Genomic DNA, 14481 nt, shown 5'->3' with positions numbered 1-14481 from the left:
CTCTGTGCAGGGTTACTCTCCACTCCCTGCAATGAAGAAAGTCTGGTTCTGACATTATTTTCCACAATAAAGAAATAATTTGAGTGCTGCTTTTGGTGGAAATTATATATTCTGGGTCTCTATCCAGCTTGGCTTTCTTCAGCTGTCCTTTTGCAAGGACAGTACAGTTTTCCCCCCAGACCTAAAACTTCTAATATTGCTCTTTAGCAAAAAAAAAAGCAGTGATTGAAAGATCATTTAAAGCCTTCATTCCTGTGTGCCTTAATTCTAAATGTTTCAAGACTTAGCAGAATTTTGTTTGCCTGAATTTTAAGGCCTTTTTTATCCTTACCTTGTAATGAATTGCAAACCTGAAGCTTCAGCTGTAAACAAAACAACAAAAGATTAGTGAAATATTAAAGCACAGGCATTTAAGGTCTCTTGCCTCACAATTCCTTTACACCTTCATTTCATCAGTTTAGAGCACTCTCCGCCCATTTCTACAAGACTGATCTGGGGGTTACAAATTAAAACAAATAACAAACAAGCAAACTACTATCTGCACTGATTTTGGAGTCTTATATGAAAGAATTGGACCCCAGTCCCAACAGCAGCCATAAAACATCTTCATTTTAGGCTCCAACAGTCTATTTCCACCTGAACTATCTGCTTGGGAGTTAAAAAGAATAAAAAAAGGAGAAGAAATTGCCATGATGTGTGGGGCTATTACTGTGCAGTTATTTTTGGATATTTTGTACAGCAACACTGAGTTTTTAAATTTATTGCAGTTACTGCATCCAAAACACTTTTCCTGCTCCTGCTACAAAACAATAGCTTTCAGTTCCCATATTTTAATATCTATTAATTTCCTTACCTCACTTTGGGAAAACATGTAGTTTGAGGACATTGTTGTGGGTTAATGAAAGCATTCTGTAATCTTCTGTCCAGCTGTTCAGCCTGAAACATTTTCACATTGCCTGTGATCAAAGGCAGACAAGTGAGGGTTAAGTCTGCATTTGTCTCTGTTCTCTTTTAATTGTTTACCACACAGAGGCTAAGAGTGCACCATTCTTCACTATAAGATCAAATGGTGGCTTTTCATCTGCTTTCTATTTGTTGCAGTTGTTGAATAGTTCTGTTTAGATATCAAAATTATATGGTTTGAAAACATTATTCTGTCAAAATTGTTAACATAGGGTTACGATGGGGGATTAAAAATTCCAATAAGATGTGCTCAATATGAAGAGAAAAGCACTTGTTCTGAATCTGGAGTTTTCTTTCTCCACGGAGATTATGTTGCTATGTAGATTTTCCATTTTTCTAATGTTTAGGTTATTAGGACATTGTGGCCTGCAGTGAAAACTCAGATTGCAATTGAATTTCAGGATTTAACTTTTCATTTGCAATTATTCAAACAGAGGATTTCTTCCTTAAGAAGTTCATGAATGAGTGCCTTAGTGCCCTATAGACATGACTCGGTTTTAATAGAAATGCAACAGAAAACTGAAGTACTGAGATGCAGAATAATTTCTGGTTAGAGCCTTTCTGACAATTTTCATTTGATCAGTGTCAAAAGAAAAGTTTTTCTGACTGACTTTAAGTGTTAAATATGTATAAAAATCCGAGACCTACACAGCACGTCTTGAAAATGTAGCCTCTTGCATTTATATGTGGTGCAACATTTCGTATCCAGCTTTTAATCTGGTTCTTATAGGATAAGACAAGTATATTCTTTATTTAAGAGGGTGTATCTGGGTCTCCCTTCTTTCACTGCAAGGATGTGAAGCAGCCCACACGCTCAACATGTTCACTTTAAACATCACATAACTCTTTGTGAATGGGCAGGAACAACAGGAGGAGGGAAGAGGTGCATGCTATGGAAAAAGAGATGGAAGAAGCTGTGGAAGGTGTAGAAGGAGTCAGAAGGCTTTGGCTACATTTATGCCCTTCCTACACACCAACTCCACACCAACATAAGATGTGGCATGCACCAGTCTTCTCTGGCTGTGGTTTCCACCTATCCTACTCCAACTGCTCCTGAGTCACAAGGAATGGGATGTGCAAAACACAGTACAATGAGAGAGGGAACTGGACATAATGCACAATGCAGGAGTTGTAGGTACATGCACACCACTGTTAGCAAGAGATATCTGATGTGTGCTCTGGGAACAGTGGCAGGAGCTAGAACATCACATTGGCTACATGAGCTGCTCAATGGAATTTTTCCTAAATGTTTATACCACTCTTTTTCTTTTAATTAACTATGCTTGTGGCTTGCTGCAAAGGTCAATGACTGACACATAGGAATGAGGTGTTAGTGGAGCTGTCTGCTTGACTTTATTAAATAAAGATTAATTTACCCTATGTGTACAGAGTAACTTGTAGGGTCGTGTAGGGCTTTGGTCCTGAGTCAGGGTTTTTGGCAGTCTCCTTAAATAACAATTTGTCACAGCCATTACTGTCATTTTCCCACAGTGCATGTTCAGAACATGGAGGAGTTATCTTTTGCTGATTCTCTCACAGGACCTCTGAAGCTGAGGGTTGATCTTCTATCTGCAATTTCATGCACAGTAGATCATATAAGACTATTGGAAAACCTTTGCACATACCTTTTATTTTCTTTTTTAGTACACACCCTTCAGTTTTGGGGTTGTTTTTTTTTTTCACTCTCCAATAGCAACTACATCTTTCAGAGAGTAAAATTTTCCCTTTAATTTCAGATTGTGCAAAAAACTAGGGAGGGGAGAAATGTTATTTGCTTTGGAAAAAGAATACTAACAAAAAAAATCTCTGAAAAGGTTTTTGTCTTCCTCAGATGTGTGCTGCTTTCTGTGATTAGGAAGAGTTCAACCAGGGCTGGTTTATGTGCTACTGCACTACGACTGGGCTCTGGTCTCTGACCTACAAATAACTGGTTCTGGCAAATTTGTATAATTGCAGGAAGGGTGAGAAGTTTTGAGGGACTGTCAGGGATGTCTGAAATGTGGGGAGATTGGTTCTGTAAAAAAAAAAATCTTTATACAAATGGGTAATATAACATTATCTGCCCATAACTGTGTCTGAAAGGCTTGACTGTCAAAGAGGGGAGAGATTCTGAAATCAGTAGCAGTAAACTAATTTTCAAAAAATTTAGCCTGTAGGTAAATTTGTAATTATTACCTATCAGATTAGAATAATTTCCTAAAACATGATGAAGTAGCTGCATTACTTAAGTAGGTTGTTTAAAGCAACACAAGAAAAACCGTCAAAAATAGAAATTGAAATAAAAGAAAGAATAAGAAAATCTCTTTGATTAGACCATATTGTCAATAACCTACCAGTTGCTTGCTGTGTCTGATTTCCAAGAGTGGTGCTTGGCAATAATAACACATTTGTTACTCAGTCAATTCTCCCTATGCTAACTAATGTGGTGTAAAAAATTTTCATTATTCTGTTAATACATGCACCCTTTATAATTTTCAGTTAAATTTATATTAGATGCTTATATTGGCTTTATTGGAAATGGTATTTCTTGAGGTTCAAGTGATCCAGTCTCAAGAGCTCTAGACAGTTCTCACAACGGAGATGGGCTGTCTCTTTATTTCCAGGGCTGTCAGGTGAAAATTCCACAGTTCCTCATTTTCTGGTTTAGATTTGAATTAGGGTTATTACATTCACATCAAATGGAAATTATAACTGCTAATCACATTATGTTCAGTGTTGTTTACCCAAGATTATGGCTGTCAAAATAGATATGGCAATATTAGATTTTGAAGATGCTGTCTCTAACAGTTGTAGTATGCATTAGTAAATGATAAACAGCTCAGATTTTTACCCCCTTGTCAGGGAAGCCTCTTCTGGCACAATTGCAAAATCTCATTAGAAGTCAACACTGAGCTCTGATTTTCAGATTATGTGCATGGTGCTCACTGTATTTCATATCCTAATATAATATTTGCCTTCTTGTATTGGTAATACCACCTCACTCTTTCTGAGTTTTACCAAGTTGGAAAACTCTTGCAGGTAATTGAGGTCAATTATTGCTAAAAAGAAAAAAAGGCTCAGACTCTAGTGAGCATGTGTCCAACGTGTGGAGCTGCTTCTGGAACTACACACCTGAGTCCTTTCATTCTGGATTCTTCCAACTCTCTTTCTTTAGAAAGATGCCAGTGCTTTATCTAATGGGACTAAAAGCCTAAGTATCCTACTGGTACTGGCAAGATATCCTTTAAAGTATTTTGCAGTGAAAGTGAACAAAATCAATCTTCAGTATATAAAGTACTTTCTTTGTCTTTTCAACTGCACAGTCAGTGTTCAAATGAGAGTGTACAATTTATGTTCTTAATCAATATGTACCTCAGTTCTTGGAAACAGCTTTGAGATGAAAGAGCTCACTGCATCTAACAACTACAGAGTAGCTGTTACCAGTGTGGCATCATTCTATCATAGCCTTTCCAAAGGCTGTATAAGGAAGATTAAGGAGGAGGGAGGCAAAAAAAAAAACAAACAAAAAACCCCCAAAATAAACAAAGAAGCTGCAGATAACTCCATAAAATCCACTTGGCCAAAATGTCAAAGAAACCAGTGGAAGATGAGCAGTGGGTCAACACTCACCTTCACTGATGTAGAACTAAGCACAAAGCAGCACTGATTGTGCTTCCCATCCTACATGGCTGTCAGGAAAGATAATGACCAAAACAGTTAGGGAGAAACTCCTGGCCTTCATCCTAGAGATGGGAGAGCTGTTTGCTTGTTTACTTTTTTATATATGTGTGGAGATTCTTTTTTTTTTTTTTTTGAGAATGTTATTCAAGTTTTAGGAACGTGGTTTGGATTTTGAGAAAGATATTGGTTTTATTTTAGTGGGAATTTAGAAATTAAAGAAGCCTTTAAATTTAGAGAATAGTATCATCAAGAAAGATTTTTAGAAAGTTTTTTTTATTTTCCAAAACTTCCATGATACTTCCAGGATTTGTTAATTACCAGAAGATTTTTAAGTAGAGTAGTACCAGCTGCATTACTGATGTGCCCTCTTCAATGATAAACCCATGATTGTGTGCATCATCAGCACTGGCATTGGGATTCTGCAAGCTGTGCCCACACTGCTTAATCTTTCATAATCACATATTGGGCATCTGCAGACAATTTACCATTGATGAATAATGGTCAGCAAGCAGAGGGTATTCTGCAAAGGAACCAAAATACAAGGTTCAATATTTGTAACTGGAAGGACAAGTGAAGATGATTTCAGATTCAGATATGATAAAAGTTGTAACCAGAGCAGTGAGTAATACAAAGATTTCAACACTGAGAAATGCTCCTCCCTGTCCTGGGGAGACAGTGCAAAGTGCTTTCTGTCTCCATCTAGAAATGTATCTTCAAAAGGCTGGCAAATGTGTACAGGACTTCTTTCCTCAAGGAAAATGCTGTGATCTCTTGCCAGCCCTCACCCTGCCTTGTAGCCAAACCTGAAGAGAAAAGCCCTCCTGAAAACAAGAAACTTCTGATAACCTCATGGTCACCATAGTGTTGTCATTTAGTGTGGGCCTGAGGGACTTCCCCCAGTGGGACACAAGTGCCACAGATAAAACTTGGCAACTTGTCTTTAAGGCACACCTCGCCTTCCAGCCAAGGCAAACGTTAGTTCAGTGCTCCTAGCCTCTAATCTGACTTCTCAGAAACCTGTCACTGTGTCCTTTTCTTCTGTCAATGATTTGTTTGCAAGCAGAGCAAGCCTGGGCACTGGCCAGGTCTCAGCATACAGGACTTTTCTAACAAGGGAGTTATTCTGCAACGACCCCCTGTCCTGGGTTTGAACACAGAGGGGTGGTTTCTGGGCATGTTTTGGTTTGCCATAGAGGACCTGTTAATTACCATATAAAAACCCTGTTGTTGTACCTCTTGTGTTAAATACATATGGAATCCACCTGCTGCCCAGCACTCTGAAGTGTGAAGTTCGCTCTGGCTTTCAAGCTCCAGTGCTCAAAGCCAGGGAGGGTGTGACTGTGACTTCTGAAGGACTCACAGCCAGACGTGGTGACAGTGGCACCCTCCGTGTCATTCCTCTGCTTGAAACTAGCTGTGTTGCAGCTTATTTGGAAAAGATGTGGAGTTGTTCTCAGACAGTGTGACGCCAGCCTGTCAGAAAAGTTCTTTTCTTTGTGTAAATTTGTCTAATACTGAGTGTCCTCTGCTCATCGTGTCTTTTTGCTTAGAATGTGATTTTTTGAGGTAGAAGTCCATCAGCTACTAACAAGCGGCACAGGTCACAACTTAATTTTTTCCTAAGGTAGAGTGCACAGAGTAAGGGATCCCTAATTGATGGCAACTGGTTGAAATACAGACTCTCCCTATTCCTTGTGGGTGCAGTTTTATCTGGAGTTCTCCTTTATAATCAGCTCTCACATGAGAAAATCACTACTCAGCTGAAGATACCTAAAAACCTTCCTTTTCTTCATGTTCACAGGGGGGTTGATGCCCACATTTTAAAGTTGGCTACCCGGTGGGCAGCAGAGCTGTAGTAGAAAGATCACAGGTGTGCAGATGATGGCATGCACGGGCAGTTTATCTCTCAAACTGTGCATGTCAAAGCCGTTGTTATTTGGTGAGAAAAATAATGTTTTGCTCTTATCTGTTAGTCTCCCAAGAAAGCTATCTGATAACAAGCTAAATTGAGAAGAGTCTGCACTCTGCTGTTATAACAGTCCTCTTTTACAGATCACCAGTAGAAAATAAAGAAGAAATGGCACTAGAAAGGCAGAAGAGATTTCACAAGCAAACACTCTTCCTGGAGCCTGCAAATTAATCAGTAAAAGGATGATTTTGTTCCAAGCATTGATAAGCTGTCATTATAATTCTGAGAGCATTTCAACAGCCTTTCACCAGTTGTACCTCTGAAAGTCTTGTGACTTGTTCATTGGAAAAACTGCACCACGTGTGCGGCTGCTCTGCTTTTACAAGATAACGAGGCATCAAAAGATGCCAGGCACGGTGCCAGATGACAGCGCCGTCAGAGCAGGACAACCACAGCACCTCTGCCTAAACAACGCCTCTGCTTGTTCTGAAAGCATCAAATGCTCGCAGGGATCTGCCTGGTGTGAGAGATGCCCCTGCTGAAAGCGTGATCTGCAGCTGGGGTGTGTGACTCCAGGGTTAGAGGGGGCCATTAACCAACTCTCGTGGTGAATTAGAAAATGGGTGAAAAAATAGGTGTTCATGTTATTAACAGTGTGATTGTAAACACAAGGCTATAAGAGGGCATTTTCTACTACTTCAGTGCTATGTTAGACTTCCAGTTCCCATTTTGCTAGTTTTTAGAATAAATGCAGATACCTCAGCCGGCTCCCTACCCGAGCAGCACTTTCTGGCTTCTGCAGTCAGCTATCTTTATTCTGAAAATAGTTTTAATTCCTCATTGTCTTCTTTTTCGATTCCAAGTAAATATTTCAGTGAATTTATATGCCATTGTTCAATACTCGAAACAATTAGTTACACCTATTAACTCAGAGGAGGATAATCTACTTTTCCCTATTTGTGGAAGCTGCAGAGTATTCCAAATTCAGCTTATCTTGAGACACTTTAAAGACCAAGTAAATCTAACCTTTTGTGACATGGAAGAACTGGGGATGCAAGTAACAGTTTGCCTGCAAAGGGGACAGGAGATGAGAAATGAAGCCTGTAGCTACCCCTTTCAGGCAGCAATGGTTAAAACCTTCAAAGCAACCCCTCAATGAGATAATAAAGCTCACATGACAGAAATGAGATTTCTTTTTCAAAGAAAGAAACTCTAAAAGATCTTAAAGCTCTCCTCATTTTTTCTTTCTTCCTGCTTTGCAGTACTTTGCTTCAGTCCCATTCTGTGTTACACAGCTGCACACGTCTACAAAAAATGAATTTATTAAGTCAGTGGTTTCATCTTACTTATCTCTCAAAAATGTGTGTATAGCTGTCCCTGTACACAGTGATATATTCATAGAGCACAAGAATAAAGTTACACTTGAGAGACAAAATTGATTTCAAGTTCAGTGGCTGGTGCTGGCACCTGGCCTCCTGCCTGAGAGTTTGTTGCTGTGCTTGCAGGGTGTTAGTGCAGGTGATATTACCGACACGGAATTGGGCTACTCGGATTATCTCGGTGTGAAAATTTTAAATTGGTATAACTGGGGAACATAATGCAATAGATGATGGCTTTTGCATTTATTTTAATGCTTTAATTTTAGGTTTATGAGCTCTTCACAGAGCTGAGTGGTTTTTTAAGATCAATTTTCTGGGTCTGCAGTTTTAAACTCTGCTTTAAATTCCGCTCAGAATGAATTGCATGGTCCCTGCTTAGCCCAAGTAGATCAAACCTGTTGGGTCACCTAATGAGTGGCTGGATGCTGCCCTGAGTGCAGATGATAGGATCTAGTGTCCCACTGAAGGCATCATCACTTCTGTTAAAGGGAGAATATGCCATGGCCACAGGCATTCCTTAACTCCCACGAGATGTGCTTTATAAGACAATAAGCCCTTGTGCACCTCTTTGAGTGGGGAGGAAAAATCTTCTTGCCCAGACCTCCTGGCCACCCTTGGAGAGTGTGGAGAGGGGGTTCCTTTCTGCCCCCCCCGGGAAGCCTTACAGTCCTGGAAATTCTCCTCCCAGCCTCAATATCAGGTTCATCTTCTTTCCTCAGCCAGCCGAGGGTGTGCTATTCCCACATCCTGGAGGCACGAGGGGCTGCAAAGACCTTGCTTCATGCCATGGCATTACCTGAAAAAATAAAAAAAAAAAGGTTGCATGTTGCAATTGCTCATTCACCAAGCATGTGTTTGCCTGTCTCTTGATTATGCAGGCAAACAGTACAGATCAAAGAAATCAAAATTGCATCTCACCAACAGCTCTGATGCTAATGACACTGGGATGCAAACTGAAAGTAAGGTTGATTTCACTGAAAAGCCTGATAGTTACCTTGCTTTAGGAGCCAATGTGCTCCAGAGGGGACCACAAGGATGTCAGTGGGCAGCTGACCACTCAAACCATTGCAGTAGGTCCATTTTTTAAGGTGAGTATCCCGGCTTTGAAATACGAGGGAGTTGAAGATTCAAGTTGATTGCATATGCTAATGCTGGTGGTGTGTGTGTTAACATACCAAATTTAATCTCTATTGAAAATTCAATATCATTCATATTGAAAATTCAATCCCCTTCCTCTCCACAACATCCCATCAAATGGAGATCAGACTGGTGCTAAAGAGGAATTGGCAATAAAAAGGGTAAACATTAAACACTCGGTGTTCTTTCAAAGGATAACAATGCATCTCGACCAGCCTGAAAGCTGAGTTTGTGTGGACGTATGTGTTTCAAGATACAACTACATTAAAAATCAATGTAGAAGAATGTAAACACTACACAAATTTTAAATAAGAGCCAGAGCAGCAGAATGAGAAACCATGACTGCCTGTTCACAGTGGCTCTGGAGATATTTGGAACACAAAACTAACCCGAGCTTGTTTTCATGCAGCTGCCTTGTATGTGAAAAAGGATGAAATGGCAACTGTATGTTTTGGTGTTGAGCAAATCCTGCAAAGGAGTTATAGTATTTAACTTGTAATTTTTTTTTTTGTAAGCAGAGGGTATCACAAATAAAGCAATGAACCTTGGCTGAGGCAGGGATACAGCATGGTAAAAGCTGTAGCTGTTCCCAAGTAATGTCAGGATTGAATTCAGTTTAAATTCAGGTGTGGGAGGACCAAGCAGACTGTGCACAGGAGCTTGGGGCCAGCCTTTTGCTTTGGAAGATGCAGATGCTGGGCTTGGAGCATAACTGTGTAATCAGAGGCAGGATGAGGGAGCAGCTCCAGGAGTAGCTGGTGTTGGGGAGAGGGGGAGCTTAACTGTCTTGCTCATGTGTGTAAAGGAAGAGGTGATTTCTAATTGTGAAATTCCCATGAAAATCATATTCTTGTATTTCTGAACAGTGTTTCATAACATTGTGTGTGCATAGGGAAGCTAATGTACAAAGGCTGGATACATATTCACTATCACAGCTTGAATGTTTTTATAATATCACTTAAATGCCAGTACTTGCTGTGCTTTCTAAATGTTGATCCAATTCATGAGAGCTTTAAAGAAAGTGTGTGGGTGGCTGATCAGCATGGTTCTTTTTCTGTTTTATATGAAATGATGCTGTCATTTACCAAATAAAACAGGATCATGCGTATTTCTGCTTTGCTATTTTTTTTTTAAGACAGATGTGTAAGTTTAGACATCAAAGTCTACAGGTTGTCTAGTGTGTTCCTGTTTATTGTGATTTATTTCAAACCATCTTACACTCATGCTAAGAGAAAATTACTGAAATCTAAATTTCTTCATTGATTTGCTTATAAAGTAAATTACGGCTTCAGAGTAGTTTTTAGTAGACAGGATTCTGTACCACAAAATGTTTTAAATACCAAGATGCTCCAGTGCCTCAGTGGCTGACAATACAGGCTTCCATGCAGTCGTGTACTTAACTATATATTTCATGTCAAGCCTGTGAGTTACCCACAGCCTATCCTAATTATCAGTCCTTAAGCATCTGAATGGCCACAGGAACTCAGTTACCCTTCTTTTCCATTTTTCCTAATAGTAGTCTCCAATCAGTTACAGTGCTGCTCGGAATTCTTTTTCGTCTCTACACTTTGAGAGAAAATACCTACCTATGCCTGAGAAATTCCTGATTTAGGGACAAAAGGCAGGAGTAAGAAGTACTGCTGCTGCTGGGGTGACAATTGTGAGAGCCACATCTCATCAGAGACACGGCCAGTGCTCTTCACCAGCAAAAGACAAATTCTTCTCAAATCCCCCCCAGTTCTGCTGTTTCTGAGCACTGCTATGGTGTCTCAGCTAAGGGAGCAAACAGTACAGCCAGGACCAGGAGGCAGAGCTCACCCAGCCTCATACCCACTGTGTTTTGAGTAGGAACTCTCTGCACCCTCCAAGAGCTCTCCAGCAGAGCAATATAGATAATGGAGGTATGTTTGAAAAATGAACACGGAGAAGCCAGGTTGACAGAGAAAAATGCCACAGCCTTTACTGTGTCTGTCGGACTGCTTTACTTGTGTTACAGGAAAGTGATGACAAATCTTTCTGATGTTTGATGCCAAATTAATTTAAAGGACATTGTGCATTAGTGTCAGCTGAAATCTCTGTTCCTGACACCAATGCCAAATTTGGCATCACCACAGATAGTGTGGCTTCTGGACCAATGCTACTCTTTTGCTGTCTGCAGTGAAAACATTCAACAAAGAAATGAAGAAACTGAGATCAGCTCTAATGTATCCTCCCCAAGAAGGAAGGCCCTGAGTTAAATCAAAGGTACATTTATTTACTTACATTTTTCCGAGCCATTTTTAAGTAGTCTGTCCTGTGGGTACACCAGCTATGGAAACTCCAAGACTGCAACTCCTTAGAGTATGAGAAAGCTGAACAGGCAGCTATGTATGATAAAGGAGCAGTATGTAATGTCATATCCTCTGTGAATATAGACAGCAGCACAGAGCAGAATATAAAACTGGATGTAAAGAGCTAGCAATTTTCCCTTAATTATGCCTTCCTTTGAATTGCTATGTGTATGACAACCTGCAAACACTGCTAAGCACAGGTTGAAAATACAGAAGATTTATTGATCAGCATGTGAAATAAAATGGGACTTTTCAATTGCACATAGTTTAATAGTCTACAGTAGCTCCCAGTTGCATTTGGAAGTACTTAAAAGAAAGTTAATCTCGGGGTCTACCATCAAGGCCAACTGTGATGTCTACACAGAAAAGGATCTGGATCTACTTGTAAATTACCAAAAGAGGGAAAAATGGATTTCAACATCACTTGACTTGTTTTTATTCCTCTATAAGTATCTCTCCTCACAGAAGTATACAATGAAATCTTATTGAAATTGAAATCTGTAAATATCTCCTCAATTACCTAGTTGAACCGTGCTGGTTCTGCTTGGTTAATGTCATGTTATTCCTAATCATCCTGGTCTGTGTGTAAACAGGGAGGTTTTGCACAAACAGCAGCAAATTAATGAGTTGTGAGTGTTTATTGTCAAGCATCTTCTTTTAGTTTATGACAAAGAGAGCAAGAAATGAGTTTCTGTAATGGAGGAGGATTGTCATAAAAAAGCCTGTGCTTTTGCAATGATTTATTGCTTGGTAGACCTGCAGACACAGATTCCCAGTGGCTGACATTCTGATTTTGCTCTACACAGAAAGGCTGGATGACTGTTTACATTGCCTAATCTCCCAAATTATGCCTAATCAGGCATTAGCTTTTGATGTCAGTTTACCCTTATGCAAAGCTTTCTGACCTTCTTCATATATGACAAAGAGAAGGATCTTTGTTCATAACTGGACCTGATGTCGAGTTTTAGCTTATGCTAAAAAAATGAGCTTACTCCACTCCTTCCACTTCTGCTTATTCTCACTATTAGAGAAATATAAATCAAATCCCCTTTTTACAGAGAGAGGCAAATCAGAGGAGCTTTCTGCAAAGGATTCTCTGAACAGGCAGGTCCTCCACACGAGACTGGAGAATGACCACACAGCTGACATCTCCAGGAGTGCTTTTAGCTTCCTGACCCTCTTACCTCGTTGAGCCTACACCCTGTAGGGGACTTCAGGTCTATGTGGTGTCTAAGATGCTGATTTTCTCTGTTTGTCATGACTTGGGATCTGACATGGTAGTAGAATAGCAGTTTTATTACAGCTTTAAGCATGTGCTTCCGGCTAGATCTCTTCTTCAGTTGCTGTTTCTGAGATTGCTAAGGAAACTGTTTCTTTTTATCTGAAACAAAGCAGTGGCTTGATTGTTCAGACATGAGTAGCAAGGCTATGTGCCACAAATTGATTTTTTAAGACCCCTGTCTGTAATTTGAACTTCTCAGCCAAGAAGCACACTGTTCATTTCTTGAAAGCCAAATTAATTCTGCTTTTAAAGAACTTCTCTTTTACCTCATTACTTGTTGAATTATTTTTTTTAATTTTTAGAAACTGAAAAATGTTTTTGTTTAGCAGATGCTAAATGTACAAAGTTAAAGGTAGCATTAATTTTTACAGAAGGCTTCCTTATTGCATTGGGTAGATTGAAAATCTAATTATGGAAATGGATTTTTCCTAAGAGCGTGTGTGTATATATATATATGTAATATAGATGCATATAACAAAATTTATTTAGACTACAGCTTGCTTCAGAACACTGGAAATTCATATAAATATACCTTTAGGTTACTTTTTAGTGTAGACCTGGTCTCCTTACATTGTTTTGATTAATACAGAATCTGAAAGGACACCATTTCCATTAGCCTGTTTCCTAGAAATAAGACTAAACCTGCCAAATGATATTATGAGCATGTGATTTCTCATATTATGTAACTATTATGCATAATTTCCTAGACGTACCTCTTACAAAATCTTTTCCCATAATAGCGCAAATACCACTGGAACAAATCTCTGCACAAAATGGTGAAAATTGGGCAGCCACAAACAAGATCTGAATAAAGGTTTGTTGAGTTTAAAAGCCATGTTATTCATATATATGTATTATATATATGTTATTCATACCTATTTATATTCTCTAATTGCTTCTAGAACACATTTGTCAGGGAGGTCTGTAGAGAGTGGCACTCAGGTGCTGATGCACTCTAACACATTGTCACTCCTAGAGCACCTCTGGATTTTACCACTATCAGGTGCATTTGTTCTGGTTTCTTCTTAGAGAAGGATAAAGGTGATGCAATGGGGCTCATCTCCTGCTGCCAGAGAGGGCCAAGAAAACCCTTAAACACGAGGCTCAAGGCTCAGGATAATTCCTGCTGGCTGATGGCCTGGTCTGTGCTCTTTATGTTGAACTTCTTCCTGCAATAGGATCCGTGTGAACCACAGTGCATTAATCTGGATGAGTCACACTGGCTCATACCTGCACTCAGCTGTCACAAAGAAGTGAAATTATATTAAACCTCTCAGATATCATCTGGTAATTGCTGATCTGTTTGACGTTGCAGCAGTGTCCACATTGCTGCCATGCTCTCTAAAGCACTGAAAGCCTTTGCTCCAGGCACTGGTTTCAGCTTGCCCAAGCACCTGGTTTTTGCTGTGGCTTGTGGTCAGCTGTCACACATTTTGAGGTGTTCTCTCAACATCCTTCTTGTTTTTTCTGTGGTTTTTGTACAAATCTGAAGTCCTTCCATTTATGTTCCTTGTTCTAGGGACTCTGAGCACTGCTTGTGCTTTGGTGACATCTTCTGGATAAGGTTGCCACTGGAAGGACTAATTAATAGATCTCAAATCCTAGCCTTCTTTGTGCTTGTTTCTGATCTCTGGGGAAAAAAGCTCACAGGTGCCTGCTTCCAGTGATTAGCACTCTGTCTGAAATTTAGTAATGGGTTTGAGACTCCAAAGTGAAAGATGAAAATGGGTCTGATTAAAAGCAAACAGAGACTGCCTACATGGTGTTTCAAACACAAGTGCAATAGGAACTTTTGTCTCACTCTTGGATAAAAGATTTCTT

This window comes from Sturnus vulgaris, chromosome 3, assembly GCF_052056855.1.
Source record: "Sturnus vulgaris isolate bStuVul1 chromosome 3, bStuVul1.hap1, whole genome shotgun sequence".
Classification (NCBI taxonomy): Eukaryota; Metazoa; Chordata; class Aves; order Passeriformes; family Sturnidae; genus Sturnus; species Sturnus vulgaris.
This window is presented reverse-complemented; position numbering follows the sequence as displayed.